The sequence below is a fragment of the Ambystoma mexicanum genome, chromosome 12 (assembly GCF_040938575.1).
Source record: "Ambystoma mexicanum isolate Mex_15411 chromosome 12, UKY_AmexF1_1, whole genome shotgun sequence".
Lineage (NCBI taxonomy): Eukaryota > Metazoa > Chordata > Amphibia > Caudata > Ambystomatidae > Ambystoma > Ambystoma mexicanum.
The window spans coordinates 1,181,015,338-1,181,038,677 of NC_090936.1; positions in this window are offsets into that span (position 1 = coordinate 1,181,015,338).

Genomic DNA, 23,340 nt, shown 5'->3' on the forward strand with positions numbered 1-23,340 from the left:
TGCCTTCAGCCACTGGCTCCTGGGTGTTGGTGGCTGGTGTGGCTGCTGTGGTGTTGGCCGTGATGGAATCTGGTGGTGGAGGTACTGGTGTTGTCTTGCCCTTGTGCAAATCTGCAGCTTGCCCTCTTCCCCTTGATGTAGAGGGGCAGTTTGGTCCCTCCATGCCCCTGTCCTTCTTGTGGGGCGTTGCGGCATCCTCCCTGGTGTCCAGATCATCAGTGTCTGATTGCGTGCCTATGGCGGAGCAAGAGAGGGAGGGCATTAGTGATGGGTCAACGTGCATCAGGCATGCATTGGGGTTGCTGCTTTTCTATGGAATGGCAGGAGATTGCCATTGGGGTAGTGACATAAGGGTTGCTTGGCTTTTGGGTGGGTAATGAAGGGATGCGTCGGGGAAGAGACATATATGGGGTGCATCATGCATGTGGACGAGTTGGTGCTGTGTACTGCCTGTAGGCAGTCTTGCAAAAATGTGTCTGGTGGACCCTGCCTTCCATCATTGCACTGTCAGTTCAGGGGGACATCATCGTGTTGTACTTTAGAGTGTTTATTTTGTGACACCTACCTGCATCTGCTGAAGACGGGTCTCCTCGCTCCATGTCCCCCACTCCTTCTATGGCCTCCATCCCTATTGTGCTTGCGCAGATCTCCTGCCACGGTTGCAACTTGATGGGGGAGTCCGCAACACCACCTGTAGTCATCCCCTGTTTCCGGTTGACGCCGAGGATGTTGCGCACGCGTAAGCGCAGGTCGTCCCAGCGCTTCTGGACGTCTTTTGGTGTGCACGGGGTGGTTCCAACGGCACTCACTTTCTGCGCCACCTCCGCCCATATGGCCTTCTTGCGCAGCAATGCGGGTCGGGACATGTTGGTGGAGAAAACGACCTTTGCATGTTCCTGCAGCGTCTCGGCGAGCATGTTCAGCTCCTCCTGTGTGAAGCGCTCCTTGCGCAGGCGGTCTGTGCTTTTTTTGAGAGATTTTGGCATTCTTATATGCTGCAGGTTATGGTATAGGTGAGGAAGAGGTGTGGTCGGGATTGTGGTCAAGGTTACAGATGATGGCAATGGATTGTGTTTTTAAAGATGGCCGCTGTGCTCTTTCCCGTTCCTGTGCGATGACGCTAGTTACGTTCCGCTTATTAGCGGTGACCGCTAATACAGATGGCTTGGATGGCAGTGGAGCTATCTACGCTTCGTGCAATGCCGGTAAGGGCGATTTTTCGCCCTTTACCGGCATGTCGGTAAGGTCATTACCGGCATGGCGCAAAGCTCGTGCCCGCAAAGTCGTAATAGGCTGCTTTTAGCGGTCTATTACCAGCACGGACACGGTATTTGATCCATGCCGGTAATGACCGGTACTTACCTCCAACCTCGTAATGACCCCGCATGTCTCCTTCCAGATCCGTCAACCAGTAATTTTCTCTGAGTCTAGCTTTGGCCAGTGAATAGCCTGTGGGGGTCAGTTTCATAACTTGTGAAATAAGCTTTGGGTGGGGATCTTGCAGCAGTAACCCTACTGTGCCTGCCAACAGTTCAGCCCTTAACCTCTGTAGGCTGTGGAGGAATGCTTGGGTTGCTGGTATCCTGTGGCTTTGATCTGACAGGTAGTTACACAACTTTCCCCTTTTCAGTTGCTCCAACACTGTCTGAGTTCCGTGATGTTTGGTAGCCACTTCTGCAATTTCTGATACAGACATGGTCTTAGGGATTGCTACTCCCATGATGACCCGGATGCGGTCCTCAGCCTCTTTACCAACTGGTCCTACATGCCCTTGGTCGAGGGCAGGATGTTGCGATAACTAGTCTGCCGGATTGTCTGCTCCTGCCTGGAATTGTGGTGACACCATAATCTTGTAATTGAATCAGCCACCTCTCCAACCAGTTGCAAGGATCGAGGTGTAGAGCCCAGCATAGTCGGTAGGAGTGGTTTGAGGCCAGTGCCCACCTTGATTGATCTGCCAAAAATATATAGATGAAAGTGCTCGCAGCCTCATAGTATGGGACAGGCTTCCCTCTCAATTTTGGAATGCTGATGCTCTATGGGTGGCATTGCCTAGCTGGCTCATGCTATTGGATTGACTGTACCCTTTCAGTCTCTCTGGACTAGGACAGCACAAGGCCTACCACGCTTGCATCGACCAGGAGTTCCACTTATTTTTTATGGTCAAACAAAGACACAGCAATTAGTTGTTGCTCGTGTTTTCAAAGGCTGCTCTTTCCTGAGGGCCCCACAACCAGAGTGTGCCTTTCTTGGTTAGCGCTCTCAGAGGGTCTGCCAGTGTGGCCCACTTTGGGATGAGGCGACCGCAGAAATTGGCCACCCCTTAAAAATCTGTGCATGTCGGACAGAATTCCCTGTGTGTTTGCCGCTTTGATGTATGCCATCTTTCTCGGGTCCACCGGGAGCCCTTGTACTTGACATATGAATCTGAAGAAGTGGACCTTCTGCATGTATCCTTATAAAGAGTCAGACAGTGCTGTTTTAGCCTTTAAAAAACAGCAGCAAGTTGTTTTACCTGTTCTTTTTCTGAGCTTGCGTGTATTAGTATATCACTCACATTGATAACACAAGTGAGTCCTGCCAGCACTTCTCTTATCATAGGTTGAAATATTTCTGTTGCCAACGAGACTCCGAAGCTTGGAGTCTTACATCTAAAAAGGCCAATGTGAGATCAGAACATAGTTATTGGTCTCAAGTCAGTCTGCAGGGGAACTTGAGTGGAGCCTGACTTAAGATCGATCGTGGAGCGTATCGTGGATACTAGCATGTCTGCCATTACGTCATCTAATGTGGATGTTGGACGTCTGTCTCTCTCTTCGTGGTGCAATTGGTTATCCTTATATCCACACAAATCTGCACCTTTTCAGGCTGCTTCAGTTTATTTGCCACTTCTATCGGGGACACCCAAGGGGTTTGGCTATGCGCCCCTTTTAATAATATCTTCTGCTTATAGCTGTTTGAGGGATGCTTCTACCCTTTTCTGCATGTGGAAGGGGATCCATCGATGTCTTAGTGCCACTGTTTGGACGACATGGAGTTTAACCGTTTACACTTTTAAATAGCCTGCGCCATCAAATAATTTCTGATAGGAATAAAGGAGAGTTTCCACCTCCTCTTCATGTACTCCCATCACAAAATGGACACTGCCTAGGCGCCCTGCAGTATTGCACAAACCGCTTTAAGTGTGATAGGAAATCGAGAGGGGACTCCAATATGTCACATATGCATATTTGTGGGCGGGGCCTAAACTCTTTCTGGCCCAAAATCCCAATAGCTGAAGAGCCTTTAAAAGATGTGGGCTCATGAAATCAAAGACATCGCCTAATAGACATGCAAGCTTTCAAGCCTGAAATGAAATAGAATACATATGTTTAAAAGGGGTGTTAGATATATTTAATGTGCAGTCAAAAACCTGATTAATTTCAATTAGAATATCGAAATAATATTACATTCCGTCAATGCACTTTCTGATACCTCAGTTCTTGTGCATTGATCTAATGAAAGGACCTCAATACCAAAACTTAAATAATGCGTTCTCTAAATTATACTTTCCATTCCCTTCAGGATTAGAAACAGTCTAATTCAAAATGTATGTACAGATACGATTCTAAACATGGCAGATAGTGACATCTGTTTGAAAAGAGCAGTTGTGTCACTTATCTAAACATGGCAGATAGTGACATCTATTGGAGAAGAGCAGTATTGTCACTTATCTAAACATGGCAGATAGTGACATCTATTGGAGAATAGCAGTATTGTCACTTATCTAAGCATGGCAGACAGTGACATCTATTGGAGTACAGCAGTATTGTCACTTATCTAAACATGACAGATAGTGACATCTATTGGAGTAGAGCAGTATTGTCACTTATCTAAACATGACAGATAGTGACATCTATTGGAGTATAGCAGTATTGTCACTTATATAAACATGGCACATAGTGACATATATTGGAGTTGAGCAGTATTGTCACTTATCTAAACATGGAAGATAATGACATCTATAGGAGAAGATCAGTATTGTCACTTAACTTTTTGTTTACTGTATTGCATTGACAAACAGGTTGGGAGCCCTGGTTCAAAGGTTATTTTTGAAGACTGCCGGGGGCAAGCCCTGACTAGCCCAGCACCACAAAGCCCTGATGGCACACCATGTTGAAATGTAAAGCCTGCCCTCTGTTGATTTTCAATCATTTGTTACTTGGGGGTAGAATGTCCCTTTAAGGGGAAGTGGCTGCGACCCACCTTAAGTAAAGAAACATATCTTTGGATGTGCTAGGTGGGGAGGGCTGTTGCAGGGGCATGACACGACATTTACACAGTTCCTGTATCTTTGAGTACATATATGTTATCTTATGCTATGCTAATGACGCAGCGTGTTAGTCTTCCTTTCCTCCTAGTGCCTCACACACCGCAGAGATGAAGAAGTCTTCAATGTCTGCTTCTTGTGCTTGATTTGCCAGCAATTCTTGATCCCCTTTGACTACTGTTGCCAATCGCCCTTATGACATGACAGGTTATTTATAACCTGTCATAAATACCCAGAGGTTTCTAAATGCAGACCCGGGGATCGAACCTGTGTGGCTCTGTGTCATCTTGCTTCCGAGGCGAGCACGTTGCCGCTGAGCTATCCTCCTTTGTTGCTTTCTCATATCGGAGGGCATACTCCTAATCCAGTGACCACAAGGGGTACACTTAAGCAAAAACAACAAGAGTGTTCCACTGATAAAGCAGGTCATTAAACAATAACACTATGTAAATCACCACTGAAACTTGAGTCAATATTTAAATGAGCAATCCAGCCTGCCAATCTTTCTCAGGTGCTAATGTAATACAATGGTCAAATATCATACTTAATTTCTTTAGTAAAAAGTTAATATATTTAGTTTGTGAGATAATCACATTTGATAGCTTTGAACACGTGAGGTTATATGTACAACAATTAACTAACTCCATGAACCGTGCAAAAACATGAAATAAACAAGAAGTAATCAACAGGATTAAGGGATCGCGAGGAAAACATGATCGAACAAGACACTTGAATCAGGTTTAGTGAAAATACATTAAAGACCTTGCAAACCCAATCTAATGTAGACATACCTGAAAATACTCCAGACAAGGCTCACTCAGCCTCTTCTTTGAATTTCTGTACAGTGAGCGATGTCTTCATCACCTAGTCCATACGTGATATTTTTTGTGTGGATTACTAACAATTACAAACTTGTATTTTGGGCCACCTGACTGTCTGTTGCTTGCCGGTGGTTTGGGTTACTTTGACGTTGGCCATTGGGCCCAACATGTCCTGGCAAAATGGCTTTGTCTGGAACTCCGTCCACACGTTTGTCCAGTCACTGGACAGCCTTGGGCATGGGGAAGGATGCCTCCACATAGGACAGCAGCCTTGGACATGGGGAAGGATGTCTCCAGTCATTGGACAGCAGTAGCCTTGGGCATGGGGAAGGATGCCTCCACATGGGACAGCAGTCTTGTGTACGGGGAAGGAAGCCTCCAATCGATGGACAGCAGCAGCCTTGGGCATGGGGAAGGATGCCTCCACATAGGACAGCAGCCTTGGACATGGGGAAGGATTTCTCCAGTCATTGGACAGCATTAGCCGTGGGCATGGGGAAGGATGCCTCCACATGGGACAGCAGCCATGGGCATGGGGAAGGATGCCTCCACGTGGGACAGCAGCCTTGTGTACGGGGAAGGAAGCCTCCAATCGATGGACAGCAGAAGCCTTGGGCATGGGGAAGGATGCCTACACATGGCACAGCAGCCAAGGGCATGGGGAAGGATGCCTCCAGTCATTGGACAGCAGTAGCCTTGGGCATGGGGAAGGATGCCTTCACATGGGACAGCAGAAGCCTTGGGCATGGGGAAGGATGCCTATACATGGGACAGCAGCCTTGAGCATGGGGAAGGATGCCTCCACATGGGACAACAGCCTTGGGCATGGGTAAGGATGCCTCCACATGGCACAGCAGCCATGGGTATGGGAAAGGATGCCTCCACATGGGACGGCAGCCTTGTGCATGTGGAAGGATGCCTCCACATGGGACAACAGCCTTGGGCATGGGGAAGGATGCCTCCAGTCAATGGACAGCAGAATCCTTGGGCATGGGGCAGGATGCCTCCACATGGGACAGCAGCCTTGGGTATGGGGAAGGATGCCTCCAGTCAATGGACAGCAGCAGCCTTAGGCATGGGGAGGGATGCCTCCACATAGTAGAGCAGCCTTGGGCATGGGGAAGGATGCCTCCGGTCATTGGACAGCAGCAGCCTTGAGCATGGGGAAGGATGCCTCCACATGGGACAGCAGCCTTTGGCATGGGGACGGATGTCTCCACATGGCACAGCAGCCCTGGGCATGGGGGAGGATGCCTCCGCATGGGACAGCAGCCTTGTGCATGGGGAAGGATGCCTCCAGTCAATGGACAGCCGCAGCCTTGGGCATGGGGAAGGATGCCTCCACATGGGAGAGTAGCCTTGAGCGTGGGGAAGGAAGTCTCCAGTCAATGGACAGCAGCAGCATTGGGCATGTGGAAGGATGCCTCCACGTGGGACAGAAGCCTTGTGCATGGGGAAGGATGCCTCCACACGGAACAGCAGCCATGGGCATGGGGAAGGATGCCTCCACATGGGACAGCAGCCTTGGGCATGGGGAAGGATGCCTCCAGTCAATGGACAGCAGCAGCCTTGGGCTTGGGGAAGGATGCCTACACATGGCACAGCAGCCAATTGGCATGGGGAAGGATGCCTCCAGTCAATGGACAGCAGAAGCCTTGGGCATGGGGAAGGATGCCTACACATGGCACAGCAGCCAAGGGCATGGGGAGGGATGCCTCCACATGGGACAGCAGCCTTGGGCATGGGGAAAGATGCCTCCAGTCAATGGACAGTAGCAGCCTTGGGATGGGGAAGAATGCCTCCACATCGGAGAGCAGCCTTGGGCATGGGGAAGGAAGCCTCCAAAGGACAACAGTAGCATTGGGAATGTGGAAGGATGCCTCCACATGGGACAGCAGCCTTGGGCATGGGGAAGGATGCCTCCACATAGCACAGCAGCCATGGACATGGGGAAGGATGCTGCCACATGGGACTGCAGCCTTGGGCATGAGGAAGGACGCCTCCAGTCAATGGACAGCAGCAGCTTTGGCCATGGGGAAGGATGTCTCCACATAGTACAGCAGCCTTGGGCATAGGGAAGGATGCCTCCAGTCATTGGACAGCAGAAGCCTTGGGCATGGGGAAGGATGCCTCCACATCGGACAGCAGCCTTTGGCATGGGGAAGGATGCCTCCACATGGCACAGCAGCCATGGGCATGGGGGAGGATGCCTCCACATGGGACAGCAGCCTTGGGCATGGGGAAGGATACCTCCACATGGGAGAGCAGCCTTGAGCATGGGGGAAGGAAGCCTTCAGTCAATGGACAGCAGCAGCATTGGGCATGTGGAAGGATGCCTCCACGTGGGACAGAAGCCTTGTGCTTGGGGAAGGATTCCTCCACACGGGACAGCAGCCTTGGACATGGGGAAGGATGCCGCCACATGTGACAGCAGCATTCGGCATGGGGAAGGATGCCTCCACATAGGACAGCAGCCTTGGGCATGGGGAAGGATGCCTCCAGTCAATGGACAGCAGAAGCCTTGGGCATGGGGAAGGATCCCTACACATGGGACAACAGCCTTGGGCATGGGGAAGGATGCCTCCAAATGGCACAGCAGCCATGGGTATGGGAAAGGATGCCTCCACATGGGACAGCAGCCTGGTGCATGTGGAAGGATGCCTCCACATGGGACAACAGCCTTGGGCATGGGGAAGGATGCCTCCAGTCAATGGACAGCAGAAATCTTGGGCATGGGGCAGGATGCCTACACATGGGACAGCAGCCTTGGGCATAGGGAAGGATGCCTCCACATGGCACAGCAGCCTTGGGTATGGAAAAGGATGCCTCCACATGGGACAGCAGCCTTAGGTATGGGAAAGGATGCCTCCACATGGGACAGCAGCCTTGTGCATGTGGAAGGATGCCTCCACATGGGACAGCGGCCTTGTGCATGGGGAAGGATGCCTCCACACGGGACAGCAGCCTTGGGCATGGGGAAGGATGCCGCCACCTGTGACAGCAGCATTCGGCATGGGGAAGGATGCCTCTACATAGGTCAGCAGCCATGGGCATGGGGAAGGATGCCTCCACATAGGACAGCAGCCATGGGTATGGGAAAGGATGCCTCCACATGGGACAGCAGCCTTGTGCACGGGGAAGGATGCCTCCAGTCAATGGACAGCAGAAGCCTTGGGCATGGGGAAGGATGCCTACACATGGGACAACAGCCTTGGGCATGGGGAAGGATGCCTCCACATGGCCCAGCAGCCATGGGTATGGGAAAGGATGCCTCCACATAGGACAGCAGCCTTGGACATGGGGAAGGATGCCTCCAGTCATTGGACAGCAGTAGCCTTGGGCATGGGGAAGGATGCCTCCACATGGGACAGCAGCCTTGTGCATGTGGAAGGATGCCTCCACATGGGACAACAGCCTTGGGCATGGGGAAGGATGCCTCCAGTCAATGGACAGCAGAAATCTTGGGCATGGGGCAGGATGCCTACACATGGGACAGCAGCCTTGGGCATAGGGAAGGATGCCTCCACATGGCACAGCAGCCTTGGGTATGGAAAAGGATGCCTCCACGTGGGACAGCAGCCTTGTGCACGGGGAAGGATGCCTCCAGTCAATGGACAGCAGAAGCCTTGGGCACGGGGAAGGATGCCTACACATGGGACAGCAGCCTTGGTCATGGGGAAGGATGCCTCCACATGGCACAGCAGCCATGGGTATGGGAAAGGATGCCTCCACATGGGACAGCAGCCTTGTGCATGTGGAAGGATGCCTCCACATGTGACAGCAGCATTCGGCATGGGGAAGGATGCCTCCACATAGGACAGCAGCCATGGGTATGGGAAAGGATGCCTCCACATGGGACAGCAGCCTTGTGCACGGGGAAGGATGCCTCCAGTCAATGGACAGCAGAAGCCTTGGGCATGGGGAAGGATGCCTACACATGGGACAACAGCCTTGGGCATGGGGAAGGATGCCTCCACATGGCACAGCAGCCATGGGTATGGGAAAGGATGCCTCCACATAGGACAGCAGCCTTGGACATGGGGAAGGATGCCTCCAGTCATTGGACAGCAGTAGCCTTGGGCATGGGGAAGGATGCCTCCACATGGGACAGCAGCCTTGTGCATGTGGAAGGATGCCTCCACATGGGACAACAGCCTTGGGCATGGGGAAGGTTGCCTCCACATGGGACAACAGCCATGGGCATGAGTAAGGATGCCTCCACATAGGACAGCAGCCTTGGACATGGGGAAGGATGCCTCCACATAGGACAGCAGCCTTGGGCATGGGGAAGGATGCCTCCACATGGGACAGCAGCCTTGGGCATGGGGAAGGATGCCTCCAGTCAATGGACAGCAGAAGCCTTGGGCATGGGGAAGGATGCCTACACATGGCACAGCAGCCAAGGGCATGGGGAAGGATGCCTCCAGTCGATGGACAGCAGAAGCCTTGGGCATATGGGGAAGGATGCCTACACATGGCACAGCAGCCAAGGGCATGGGGAGGGATGCCTCCACATGGGACAGCAGCCTTGGGCATGTGGAAGGATGCCTCCAGTCAATGGACAGCAGCAGCATTGGGAATGTGGAAGGATGTATCCACATGGGACAGCAGCCTTGGGCATGGGGAAGGATGCCTCCACATGGCACAGCAGCCATGGGTATGGGAAAGGATGCCTCCACATGGGACAGCAGCCTTGTGCATGTGGAAGGATGCCTCCACACGTGACAGCAGCCTTGGGCATGGGGAAGAAAGCCTCCAAAGGACAACAGCAGCATTGGGAATGTGGAAGGATGTCTCCACATGGGACAGCAGCCTTGGGCATGGGGAAGGATGCCTCCACATGGCACAGCAGCCATGGGTATGGGAAAGGATGCCTCCACATGGGACAGCAGCCTTGTGCATCTGGAAGGATGCCTACACATGGGACAGCAGCCTTGGGCATGAGGAAGGATGCCTCCACATGGCACAGCAGCCATGGGTATGGGAAAGGATGCCTCCACATGGGACAGCAGCCTTGTGGATGTGGAAGGATGCCTCCACATGGGACAGCAGCCTTGGGCATGGGGAAGGATGCCTCCACATGGGACAGCAGCCTTGTGCATGTGGAAGGATGCCTCCACATGGGACAGCAGCCTTGGGCATGGGGAAGGATGCCTCCACATGGGACAGCAGCCTTGGGCATGGGGAAGGATGCCTCCACATGGGACAGCAGCCTTGTGGATGGGGAAGGATGCCTCCACATGGGTTGCAGGGGCCTTTGGACACTTCCATGTCCCTAGTATTCTGTCCTTTTGAGGGACCTCCCTGTCCCCTCTGTCTTGTGTGTTTAGTGCTTTCATGTTTCCTCCATATGACACGCTCTTGCCGTAGCACGCTCGTGCGCTCCTCCTATGTCTTAGATTAGTTGCAGCAATATGTCCTGCTCTTTTAGAATATGCTTAATTTGCTTTCTAAATTGAGGGTAGGAGTAGTAGTGTTGGATAATTTGCTGCCCCTCTTCATTTTCCTCGCCAACTCTTAGACGAGTCTGGAAGGCATCTAGGGACTTGGATGACCTATAGCACACTTGATGAAGGTTAAAACATTCATGGCCCTTGCTTACCACAGGGATGAAGGATGTGTGCAGTGCATCCTTGGCACCCCTGAATGAACCATCACCTCTTGGAAGAGTCTTAAATATCTTGTGAACTTCTACACCCGAATAAAGTAGGAGAATCGATCGTCTTGCTGTATCATCGGTTTCATCTTTCGATGTGTAGTACATCTCCAGGTTTTCAGCCCATAGGTCTCAGTGGGGTCCTAATGGCTGGAGTTCCATGGATGGGGCACCCATGAAATGGTTTGTGAGCGGGCAGCTCTGCCTGTTGTCTGGGCCCGGCCAGCTGATGAGGTCTCCTGCTAAGGGGGTTTATGGGTGTAGCGGAGGCAACCCATCTGCTTTCTCCTGGTCCCTTATGGCTCGTAGTTTTACAGCATGCTGTGGTCACTCCCCACTCTCGGTTGTGGATGTTTTATCCATTAGTAGCATCGTAGGAGTGTGGGATGATGGTTGCAATTGCCTTCCCTTTGGGGTTGCGGCAGACTAAGGAGTGGCCTAACGATCACCCTGTTTGTGTAGGGCTGCTATCCTTTTGGGGGGCGTGGTCGCTGGGCTTGCATCAGTCACTAATTGCAGCAGCAGGGATCATGAAGGGACCACCGGCAAGTGTCCTTGCTGCTGGGACTTTTGCCCGCCTCATCCCCAGTTGCTGTGAGTCGGTCTACCAGACTGTGTAATGATTCTTTGGAGTGCACCTCTGTGATCCTCATCTGAATCATGCGCACAAGGGATTACTGTCTCCTGATTGTTGCATGTCATCCATCCTGTGAGCATGGTAGCTCCCAGGATTTGTTTAATGGTCACATGGTGGCAGCCATGTGACCAACCCAATAAAAGGGACGAGCCGTTTCCGGCTCGTCAGTCGACCAAGAACTAACTCTGGCGTATTTACTGTCAGCACCATGCTGGTGCCACGCCACATGCCGAAGGCCTACTGGTGTGGCCCTGCAGCCGGATAGTGCCCCTGCTGGGCAACACCGTCCCAACGGAATGGCTATGCTGTGTGATCACGGCCATTGGTGCAACCCCAGCCTGGGTGCCCCCAGAGCCAGGGCTGTGGTTAGCCGGGTGCCCCCAGCCCAGGTGTCCCCCTCCGGTGATCCGGAGTATGCAGGGTGCTCCCTGCGGTGTCCATACTGCATGGATGCAGTTCATTGGTACATGTCGAGTGGACCCGGCATCTGAGGAGGCCCGCTCTGTTGAACCGGGAGCGGGCCACAACAATGGCGATGAGAGCGGTCTGGGCCCCACATGAGTGAGGGTGCGGGCTGCTGGAAGCCTGTTGTGCAATCCTGGAAGCGGCATGGGCCACGTGTGAAGAGGTGGTGGTAAACGCAAAGAAGGAGGAGGAAGGCGGCATCGGTCACGTACGAGGTGGAGACGGCAGTGGCCGCCGAACAATGAACAGCTCGGAAGAGGAGGCGTTGCCCATCAACACCTGGGCCCGCGGTGGTGCGGTACAAGACTGCTGAGGCTCTGCAGATGCCCCGGCAAGAAGGGGTGTGAACTGAAGAACTCCGGGCCTGTAGCGGCGAAGGCATAGCAGGCTCTTGCATGCCGCTCCGGTGTCCAGAGGGCATTGCGAGAAGGGCAGGTGAGGCCATGTGTGTGTGGCGGCCCGCCCATCGGCCGCAAAAAAAAACAAAAAAATGAGAGAAGAGAACAAAGGGACACTGGCCCCGAAAAGAAGGGGGTGGCCCATCATGACCCGGGCCTGCCATGGGGGAAAGAATAGAGGAACCCTGAGGCCCACAGCAGCCCCAAGAGGAGGAGGCGTGGCCTATTACCACTTGGGCCTGCAGCAGTGTAAGAAAGGAGCGCTGTTGAGCGTGCATGCCACAAGGAGGGGCACAGGGACAGGCCTTCAAGGCCCACCAGACACCCCAGAGAGGGGGTAGTGGAAAAGAGAATGAAAGTGGCCCTCCTAACATTCCGGGCTGCTGGTGGTGAAATGGGCATACTCTCGGTCCGAGCCTTGCAAAAGAGGGGCCCTAGTGTGATCCCGGGCCCAGCAGCGGTGATGACCAGTTTGAAAACAAAAGATGGGGAGAGGAAGGAAAGGACACAGTGATGTCGGCAGTGCTGGCACAATGGAAGGGGTATCGGTTGCAGGCTCCAGGTAGGAGCAACATCATGCAAATGCACAGTGAAGGAAGTGTGGGGCTGCCCATGCACACCATACACGGCAGGCCCCATGCCAGTGTGCCAAAAGTGCGGTCGCCACCTTAGAACCGGGTGGCAGTGACCCCCAAGAGGAATAAGGAGTGGAGGAGGGTTGCAACTCTCGCGAGTGCTTGCGCGCCCCATGTCAGTTGCGGTGACCTGCTTCTGCCCCTGTGTGGAGGGGGAAGTGACGTGAGTGGCCCATCGTCTAACACCAGCACCCGGCCATTGTGCTGCCACTTTCTTCCTGCCACCATCTAGAGACGAGGCAGAGGTGGCCCCTGGCATCCCCAGTTGCGGCTTTGCCGGCCCTGAACTTTGAGCTGGCCCGTTATCTTGCCACCCGCATCCAGCCACAGTCTTTGCCCCACCAGCTAAGGGCTAGACCGATGTGGTCCCTGGTGCCCCCAGGTGCGACTTTGCCGGCCCTTGAACTCTGAACTGTCCTGAAGAGATCCTAAGGGAAGTCGGACTGGTATCCTGCAGTCCTGCAAGTGCTTAAATGGACCCAGTATTAATACACATGAAGGCTGGGAACCTGCAGAACCCGGACATGCTTAAAATGGCCCTGCCAAGATGGTGTGTGACGCTGTGCTCCTGCGCTTGTGGTTTTTTTGTGTTGAGGGGTGCCAGTTATGTTATGTTATGTTAATTGAACTTGGTAAAGCGCACGTACACCCAAAGGCATCTTGGTGCTGGCTACTGCAGGGGAATCAAAACCAGTGCGGTAATAACACCAAGGAGAGAAGCGGCTAAAACAGAGTAGTTTTAAGCAGCCGACGAAAAGTGAAGTGGTCTTCAGTAGCGCGGAGGGCCAAAGGCAGCTCATTCCAGGCTCTAGCAGCCGCCACCGAGAAGGCACGGCCCTCCCATACGAGACAAACGATAGCAGGGGGCACTGAGAAGGCACGCAGATGGGGTATGAGCAATGGTGCTGTGTCAGTGGTGCAAGGTCCACTCACCCAGGTTAATAAAGGGTGTGGTTGCATGTGGAGTTTCCAACGTGTCACGATAGCTCATCAACCCTGACTGTCACCCCTGGGGCTGATCTGGGCCCCTAAGTGTGTGGAGATTACATACACTTATAGTCCTAGTATTATTGTGTGTATTGTGGTGTGATGTCTTGGCCCCGCTTGAGTGAGTGTGAGGGCTGCTGGAAGCCCGTTGTGCAATCCTGGAAGTGTTGTTTGGTCGTTATGAAAAAGGAGGAGTGTTGCATGTCACCCCTCGTGAGAGCATGGTAGCTCCCAGGATTTGTGTAATGGTCACATGGTGGTAGCCATGTGACCAACCCAATAAAAGGGACAAGCCGTTTCCGGCTCGTCAGCTGACCAAGAACTGACTCTGGCGTGTTTATTGTCAGCCTACTGGTGTAGCCCTGCAGCCGGATGGTGCCCCTGCTGGGCAACACTGTCGCAACGGAATGCTATGCTGTGTGATCACGGCCATCGGTGGGTGCAACCCCGGCCTGGGTGCCCCCCAGAGCCGGAGCTGCGGTAAGCTGGGTGCCCCGAGCCCAGGTATCCCCCTCCGGTGATCCGGAGTATGCAGGGTTCTTACTGCAGTGTCCATACTGCCTGGACGCAGTTCATTGGTACATATCAGGTGGACCCGGCATCTGAGGAGGCCCGCTCCGGTGAACCGGGAGCGGGCCACAACACTGACCTCAGCCGTTGTCCAATCGGGTCTCTTTGTCATCCTGGTCACAGGTCCACACCCGCTCGCAATGGGGAAGAGTCCTGCAACGTCAGGGCGTCCCCTGGCACAACAGTAGTCACTGTGAAATTGAAGCCTTGCTTTCATGTTTTGTAAGATCAAAGCTAAGAAGCTAAAGACTGAGTAGCAAAGGTCATGGCACTTGTTTGAACCGAGTTTAGAGAAGTTCTGCAAACAGTGGCCCCTTTGTGAGTGGGAAATACGCCCGCTTATGCTGATTGTGGCTGGCCGATTATGCAGCGAGTTGACGGCCGGGCTAGAGTAACGCAGTCATGTTTTATGTGCAGTCCCCTTTCTTTTATCCTTAGGACGGGGTGTTTAATGTATACGCAAAATCAGCTTTGCAAACCAGTGCATCGCACACAGTGATGTTTGCATGCATCCCCCCCACTCGCAGACTTGCGTTTGGCGCCACAGGGTATTAACTTGTTGCTTTTTCGCAGCGCACTCTCTGCCACGCTGCCCACAAACGCTCTGCTCTAAGACAACACACTTTTCTTTGCTGTCGAACGCTCTCACTGCACTCACAATATTAAAGGAACAAACCTGTGCACACATTCATTTCGACTGTTCGACTGTTCTAGAAACGTATTCTTGCCATTTTAAAAGCGAACCCTAGTACTGGTGTATGTTTTGTGACTTTGTTTCTTCCTTCTACAGCTCTGCACCCCACTTGCTTGTAGGTCTGTCTTGCAGCCGGACGTAATTTACAACTGTTTAGGGTGTCACTGTTTTTGCCGCTGTTCAAAAGAGGCCAAACCAACTGGGCCTAACTATTAGGTAAACGTGTGAACTAGTGGTTTTCCAGTGTCTGTCTACCAATGAGTCTGAGACTAAAATCAAAAGCATGTCTTCCCTGTTTTGGTATGCGAAATAATGGTACCCAGGGTTTATGGTCTTTCCAACGAAACCTTTCCAACGAAAGTTTTTTACATCGAAACCTATCCATCGAAAATATTTACATCGAATGCATTTTTTTGTATTTTTTGGGGGGATTCCCCCTCGACCCCCTGTTTTTTACCCTTAAAAACCCACCCCAACGAAAATTAACCCTTTACCCTACACATATCTGCATTCAATGCATATATTTTCGATGGGGAAAGGTTTAGTTGGAAACCTTTTTGATGGAAACACTAGATACCGTACCCAGTTATTTTACCGAAAACATAACAGAGTGGTACATTTCACTGTGGTACAGAACACCCAAAAACACACGAAAAAATTAAATATATATGAGGTAGTGGGGTGAGGGGTTAAAATGAGTCAGGATGGGGTTGGAGTGGCGTTATAACGGTGGAAAAACAGTGGGTTGGTGGGGGAGCCCTACAAATAACATTTTTAAAAAGTGTTTTTCGGTATTATGACCGTGATGAAAAGTACCGCGCTGTAATTGAAGTCGGCAAAATCACATATAACCGAAATAATCTGTTTTTAGTAATTATAATAATGATATTATGAATCATAATTAGAATAATACATATTTTCATATATAAATATATTGCTGGATCGAGGTAGCGACACTTGAGTTAAGGTTACTTGCAGTGCACTTGAGTTTAGGTTACTTGCAGTGCACTTGAGTTAAGGTTACTTGCAGTGCACTTGAGTTAAGGTTACTTGCAGTGCACTTGAGTTTAGGTTACTTGCAGTGCACTTGAGTTTAGGTTACTTGCAGTGCACTTGAGTTAAGGTTACTTGCAGTGCACTTGAGTTTAGGTTACTTGCAGTGCACTTGAGTTAAGGTTACTTGCAGTGCACTTGAGTTTAGGTTACTTGCAGTGCACTTGAGTTAAAGTTACTTGCAGTGCACGTGAGTTTAGGTTGCATGACACTTTACATAGGAAAATGAGAAAACATTGTCCTCTTTAACTTGACCTTGTCGTTGTAGGTCATATTTGCAAAAAAAAGGTGTCTGGCCACATCCAGACACACACGCCCTGTTTGTTGAACTTTAAAGGGACGCTGTCACGCAAATAAAAACAATGTGCAAAAAAAGGCAATTTTTATATTGGTCCAACAAATGATCCGTGTTTGCAGTTTATGCATGTGCTTTCACACACAAACCACAATGGACACTGTCCAAATATATGTGGACACAGGGATACACACATGCACAATGGTTCCTCCCACACACACGCCTTGAACACAGCCTAAAAGGATAAATATTCTCACACAAGAATAGTACTCAGCCAATACACACACACACATATATACACACACACGCTCACATGCACAAAATACTAAAAACAACCTATGCAACACTCGCTTACTAGACCACACATGTATACACATGCATGGTGGGACCAATACATATAGATTAATACATGCAAATGGATAGACCATGCACATGCGGTAAACACACACAATTATTTTCAAGGCAAGGGGCCGCATTATGTGTTTGGTGGTGATTCGGCAGTGAATCCACCAAATTACTGGCAAACTCGTTTACTTTTACTGCCGCTTGGTCCTGTGGGTTTACCATTGCTGCTGGTGGAAGGACAATGGTAATCCCCATTGGACTCCATGGGGATACTGGGCCTCAAAAAGGCAAATGTACCTACAGCACGATGCTGGAAAAAAAGTCCTCTATTTCATGGTATGATATGATATGATATGATATGTTATTTGTAACGCGCCTATACACAAGTGTTTCAAGGCGCGACGAGGCAGGGGGAGGGAACAAGGGAAGACAGACAACGATCCTACTAGGCCAAGTGTCATTCAGATCGCGCAAGTGCATGGGAAGAGGGGAAGGGAAAGTGCAAGGGAAAGGGAGAGGGGAAAGTGCAGTACAGGGGAAGTAGAATAACACGATAAATAATAATAAGGGCCAACTGCAAGGTAAGTGCAGACAAGTGCTCGGAAGGGGAGCTGTAGGGATACAGAGACAGTCCCGCAGTGCAGGGGTTGCCAGGGAGGCAGTGCAAGAGGAGAGTGTCTGGGCCAAGGGCCGAGATCGGTGAGAGGGCCCAGTTGCAGATTCAGTGCAATTTCAGTCAGAAATTTAGCAGGGGAGAGGGGGAGAGAAAGCAGAAGCAAAGAGGAATGGTCAAACTTGTAGTTCAGTAAAAATTGTGGTAATTAGGTTACCACCTAAAAAAGTGAACAGTAGTGGAATTACCACCACTTTTTCCCCACAATGTCGAACTGCAATGAGGCCCAGTGTTTGGAATCAGAAGATGACCTTAAGACTGTGATAGACAAGGTATTGACCAAGTTAGAGAAATGTAGATTATAATGCTACTTCCTACGTTTGTTTAATCAAGTTCCCCCTTTTCTAAATCCCAGATCATTGTGTCCCAAGTATAACGTGATGCAGCGGCCGGACCGGGAGGATAGCTCAGGGGCACCGAAGTTTGTCTTGGACGCAATGCACAGCATGACGCGTTTGAGTCCTGGTCCTGCGTTTAGAGGATGGTCTCCGGCATGAAGCACCATATTAAAGCTCAACTTTTTAAATGTCTTTTTACTTCATACATTCCTGTATCTAGATTGCAAATAACACCAAAAATGTCTGGGGGTTTAGTTCCACAGCATCTGTGCCACACAACCCTGCACCGTGTAAATCCAAACTGATCTCTAATCTGGTTTTTGGAATGTGCTGGGGTAGCCAAGGATCCAGGAATCCCCAACCATTCATATTTTATGCATCTTCTTTGCATCAACATGAGGTACCACCCAAATTAAAAATAAGGTCACAAATAAGAAAAATTGAAGGGGGTCATTATGAGTTGACCTCTTCACTCACTTATTCAGATTAGAAGAAGTTCCTATTGTGAGACTTGGAAGTCCGCTACAGGGTTGTGGTAGCGGATGCGATGCAACACTGGACCTGGACAAGGTACACAGGGGATCCCTCCACTGCCCCACGACAGCCCTACCTTTCTGCAGAACTAAAGCAGAGGACTCTCACTAGCAGAACACCCTTCAAGGCATGGTCTAGTAAAAAATTGTATTTAAAAAATAGATAGGCAACATAAAAAAAAAATACTAGCATTCTCTTTTTTAAAACTTCCTATGTAAAACTTTGAGCTATTCAAGCTCAAAATTCGCAAAAGCAAGCACATGGGCGCATCCATTTTGTGAAATGGATGCCCTCCTGTGCTGGCTTTTGCTTTTGCGGCACTAATGAAGGAAAAGCCAGCCAGCTGTAGTAAACAAAAGCTACCGCTGGGTGGCTTTCCCTTCATTAGTGCTGTACGCGGAACACGGGGACCGGAGACCAGAGCAGGAAAGCTGCAGCTAAATCTTGGTAAGTGCTATTTATTTTTTTTTAAAAATAAGCACTAGCTGCGGTTTTTATTCTAAGTTTTCCGGGCTGGAGGAGCCCGGAAAACTTAGAAATAAAACTGCAGCTTTAAAAACGTTGTATTAATGTTTGCGGTCGCTTTTGAAGCGACCGCAAACATAAATACAATGTTATTGTGTTGGAAAACGCTGCGGTTTATCTTTCCAAGTTTCTCAGGCTCCTCCAGCTCGGAGGAGCCTGAGAAACTCGGAAAGAAAAACCGCAGCGTTTTCCAACACAACCGGGTTGTGTTTCTGCCTGAATCTGCTTTCCCATTTGGGGCTGAGCCCCAAATGGGAAAGCAGATTCAGGCAGAAACAACGCGGCATTGTGGAAAACAACCGCGTTGTTTCTGCCCGAATCTGCTTTCCCATTTGGGGCTCTCGGGCTCCCCACGGGAAGCCCCAGAGCCCCAAATGGGAAAGCAGATTCAGGCAGAAACAACGCAGCATTGCGGAAACAACGCAGCATTTAGCATTTCCCATTTGGGGCTCTCGGGCTCCCCACGGGGAGCCCGAGAGCCCCAAATGGGAAATCAGCTGTAGGCAGAAACACTACACGACATGTAAACACAACCGCGTTGTGTTTCTGCCTGCTGTGGCTATGTCTTTGGGTCTCCGGTGCTCCCAGGGGAGCACCGGAGACCAAAAGTGATAGCCACAGCAGGCAGAAACACAATGCGGTTGTGTTGGAAAAGGTTGCAGTTTTTCTTTCCGAGTTTCTCAGGCTCCTCCGAGCCGGAGGAGCCTGAGAAACTTGGAAAGAAAAACTGCAGCGTTTTCCAACACAATAACGTTGTATTTATGTTTGCGGTCGCTTCAAAAGCGACCGCAAACATAAATACAACGTTTTTAAAGCTGCGGTTTTATTTCTAAGTTTTCCGGGCTCCTCCAGCCCGGAAAACGTAGAAAAAAAACGCAGCTAGTGCTTATTTTTTAAAAAAAATAAATAGCACTTACCAAGATTCAGCTGTAGCTTTCCTGCTCTGGTCTCCGGTCCCCGTCCTCCGCGTACAGCACTAATGAAGGGAAAGCCACCCAGCGGTAGCTTTTGTTTACTACAGCTGGCTGGCTTTTCCTTCATTAGTGCCGCAAAAGCAAAAGCCAGCACAGGAGGGCATCCATTTCACAAAATGGATGCGCCCATGTGCTTGCTTTTGCGAATTTTGAGCTTGAATAGCTCAACATTTTACATAGGAAGTTTTAAAAAAGAGAATGCTAGTATTTTTTTTTATGTTGCCTATCTATTTTTTAAATAAAATGTTTTACTAGACCATGCCTTTAATTCCCCTGCCTCTTTTAGGCTTGATCATGCGCTACCAATGAGTCAACACACTAATGTCGTGTTTACATGATGGTCCCCCATTATGGCGGCCTAGGTTCAGGAAAGTATCTAGCGGAAACTGATAAAGACAGTGGCACCATGCTGACAACGTCTTGTAGAGGAGGTCCCAGATAAGACCTGCACCCATGCCCCCCATTGCGAGTTGCCAGTAAGGTACTCGCCAAGGTATGTGACATACGAGGAGCAACTGAACCAACAAAGGGCTGCAATGGGCCTCTGCCCTGTGTACATTAAAAGATCAATACCTGTTGAAATGCCCATAACCAGGCAACCCTGGACAGCATGCTACCCAATCAGACAACCGTACCTGCCATTGGTACGAAACGACAAGTATTTACAGACTGTCCACGAGGAAACCCCGAAGGCCTTAATGGAAGGCCAATGGAAATAGACTAAGGGCCCTGGCAGCCCCGAGAACAACCAGAAGTGGCTACTGAAAGCTATGCATGCCAGTACCGACAACTGCGAGGAGAATTGTAATGGACGAAGGGGAGAGACACTGTGAAAACGCATGAGAATGGTGCCATGAGACAAGACGGAAGCAACCGCCTTATTGAACGTGTGTAAATAAGCTTGAAACGCAAGATGCTAAGTAATCGATACCGCCTGCAATGCTTAAGTAGAAAAATAGAGCGGCATGCACCAACTATATATGTCTACCTCAATAAAGCACAATGTACATGTGCGACTACATTTTGTTTGAGCAGAAGAAAGCCCAGGCGGCCCAGGCCCAACCGGCTGAGTTTCACATCTAAGTCCAAGCTGAGGAAAAGAGCGGGATCGAAACTTAACAAAGGATGGCTCATGCCGGGGAAATCGAGGTCAACCAGAGAAGGGGAGGTGAGCATGAGCTCACGAGGCTCCAACTTCAGAGCATGCCAGCCCGCCCGTGAAGTTCAAGATAAGAGAGGCCCATGCAGGTGGCCAAGCGAACACAGAATCAAATGCACAAAAGACTGAGAACTGAAGCAGATTCACGGTGGACCAACACGTGACCAGACAGGCGCGAAGATGTACCACCGCCTGATGTCGTTCAGAACCAGAGGGTGCCATAACTTTTCCTGATAAGAGACTACAGATCCGAGGCCATACCCAGCCAACTAATTGACACATAGCCCTAAACCACTGACTGATGGAAGGGAGGCAGGGTGAATCTTGGGACACCAGGCACCAGGGTGTCTATTCTGTATGCGGCTAATTAAAATGGAGATTTATGTTTAGGGGTGTAACTTACCCAATCACAATGGACCATGTAATCTATGGTCCTATAGAGACTGTAACCAATAGGACGTCGTACTTTTAGTGACGTCAATCACGTGTGTTGTAGAGGGATGGGCGTAGACGCCCACCCGATAAGAGTTATCCAATCTGTATGCTTTATTTTCATATACAGATATAACACCTATACTTAAGTTACCTTTCCCAACCAATTATATTGCATGAGGGTTTTTTTATAGAAGTGTACGTCAATGATGATGAAGTTTGCCCACAAAAGAGGTTGTTGTGCTGAAGTTCGGGGAAGTCGGGGTGAGACAGGTGTTCGTGATGCTGCTGATATCCACAAGCTGATGTATGTATCATTAAACGGACTTCCCTTTTGCCAACTTACTGAGTCCCTAGTATTGATTTGTGCTGGAGTATGTAAGTCCTGCACCCTGTCCTCACACGGTGCAGCTATCTTGTATTACAAGTTTTTGGGGGTTGAGTACTGACCAATGGGCCCGTCAAGGACAGTCTGGTGCAGGGCAAGTGCGTGGCTGTCAGTACCGGAGAGAGAATGGGAGGGTGATCAACTCTACGGCTTCCGAAAGGCGCCCAAGCCATCCAAGATGGTGGTGACCCTGAAATTGGCCTGGTATGCATCACTGAGTCACCGCACACAGCAGCAGAGACTTAACGCGATAAGGTGAATTCAGTTCAGGCCACTGCTCCAATCCCATCATGCCACAATAAGCATGTACCTACTCATGAGCCTGATGGCCCAATGTGTGGGGCTAGTGCTTTATAAGTGGGTCACGCAGTGCAGCATGGGTGAAAGTAAAAGGATTTTAAGAGTGATTTACATATGTTGCTGGAGGTGGAGAGAGATAGTGGGCGAGAGGAGACAGAGACAGGGAGAAGAGAGCAGGCAAATGAGGAGAGAACAGGCTGAGGCCAGGAGGAGAGGGGAGGCTGTGGCAAGGATGTAGAGGAGAGAGAAAAAGGAATTCAGGGAGGATAGAAGGGACTGAGAAGAGGTGGAGAATGGAGGTCCAGATAAGAAAAGAGGAGGTGGAGAGAGACAGTGGAGAGGAGGTTTGAGGAGTGAAAACAGGAAGTGGAGAGAACATCAAAGTAAGGCAGGAGCAGAAAACAAGGTCACTAAGAGAAATATCAGGAAGGAGGTTGGAGGCTATATTCAGGAGGAGTAAAGAGAGGACATGAGGAGGAGGTTGGAAGGCGACACACGAGAAAGAAAGTGAACATCAAGCAGGAGGGAAGGAGACATGAGGAGATTATAAGTAGAGACAAGGAAGTGGTTGCAGGATATGATAGAGAGATCATCGGCGAGGAGGCAAGAGGTGATGAGGAGGAACTCAGAAGAGATATTAGAGAGAGAAAGAGAACAACCAACAGGAGGGAGGGAGGCAGATTGAGAACCTCAGAGAAAATACTAAAGAGGATTGCAGGGAGAACACAGAAATGGTTGGTAGAATAAATAAAACTGGAGATATATTCAAGTGGAATCAAGTGGAGAAGAGATTGTAAGAGTTGGGAGGTAAAGAAGGTGAAGCTAGATGAAGATTGATACGGAGAGGCATTGTGGAGGATCCGGTGAAGGCAAACCGGACACCTGACTCGCATGAGTGTGGGAAGGGTGGAGGTAGCGCATGTGGGGAAGTGTTGAGGAGGCCAAGGAGGAGTGGCAGACTAGCGAGTAGAGGAGGGGACCAGTCCATTGTGGACTATCTATCAGGAAGGTGGAAATGGGATCACTGATGAACAAAATCAGGACCCTTAGCTAAGGAGGTGGCCAGAAAGCGTAAGTGAGGCTGCTAGATAAACTCCAGCTACAAGCCTTTTGGTTGAAGCTCTGGAATTTTGCCAATCACTCTCCTGGCCC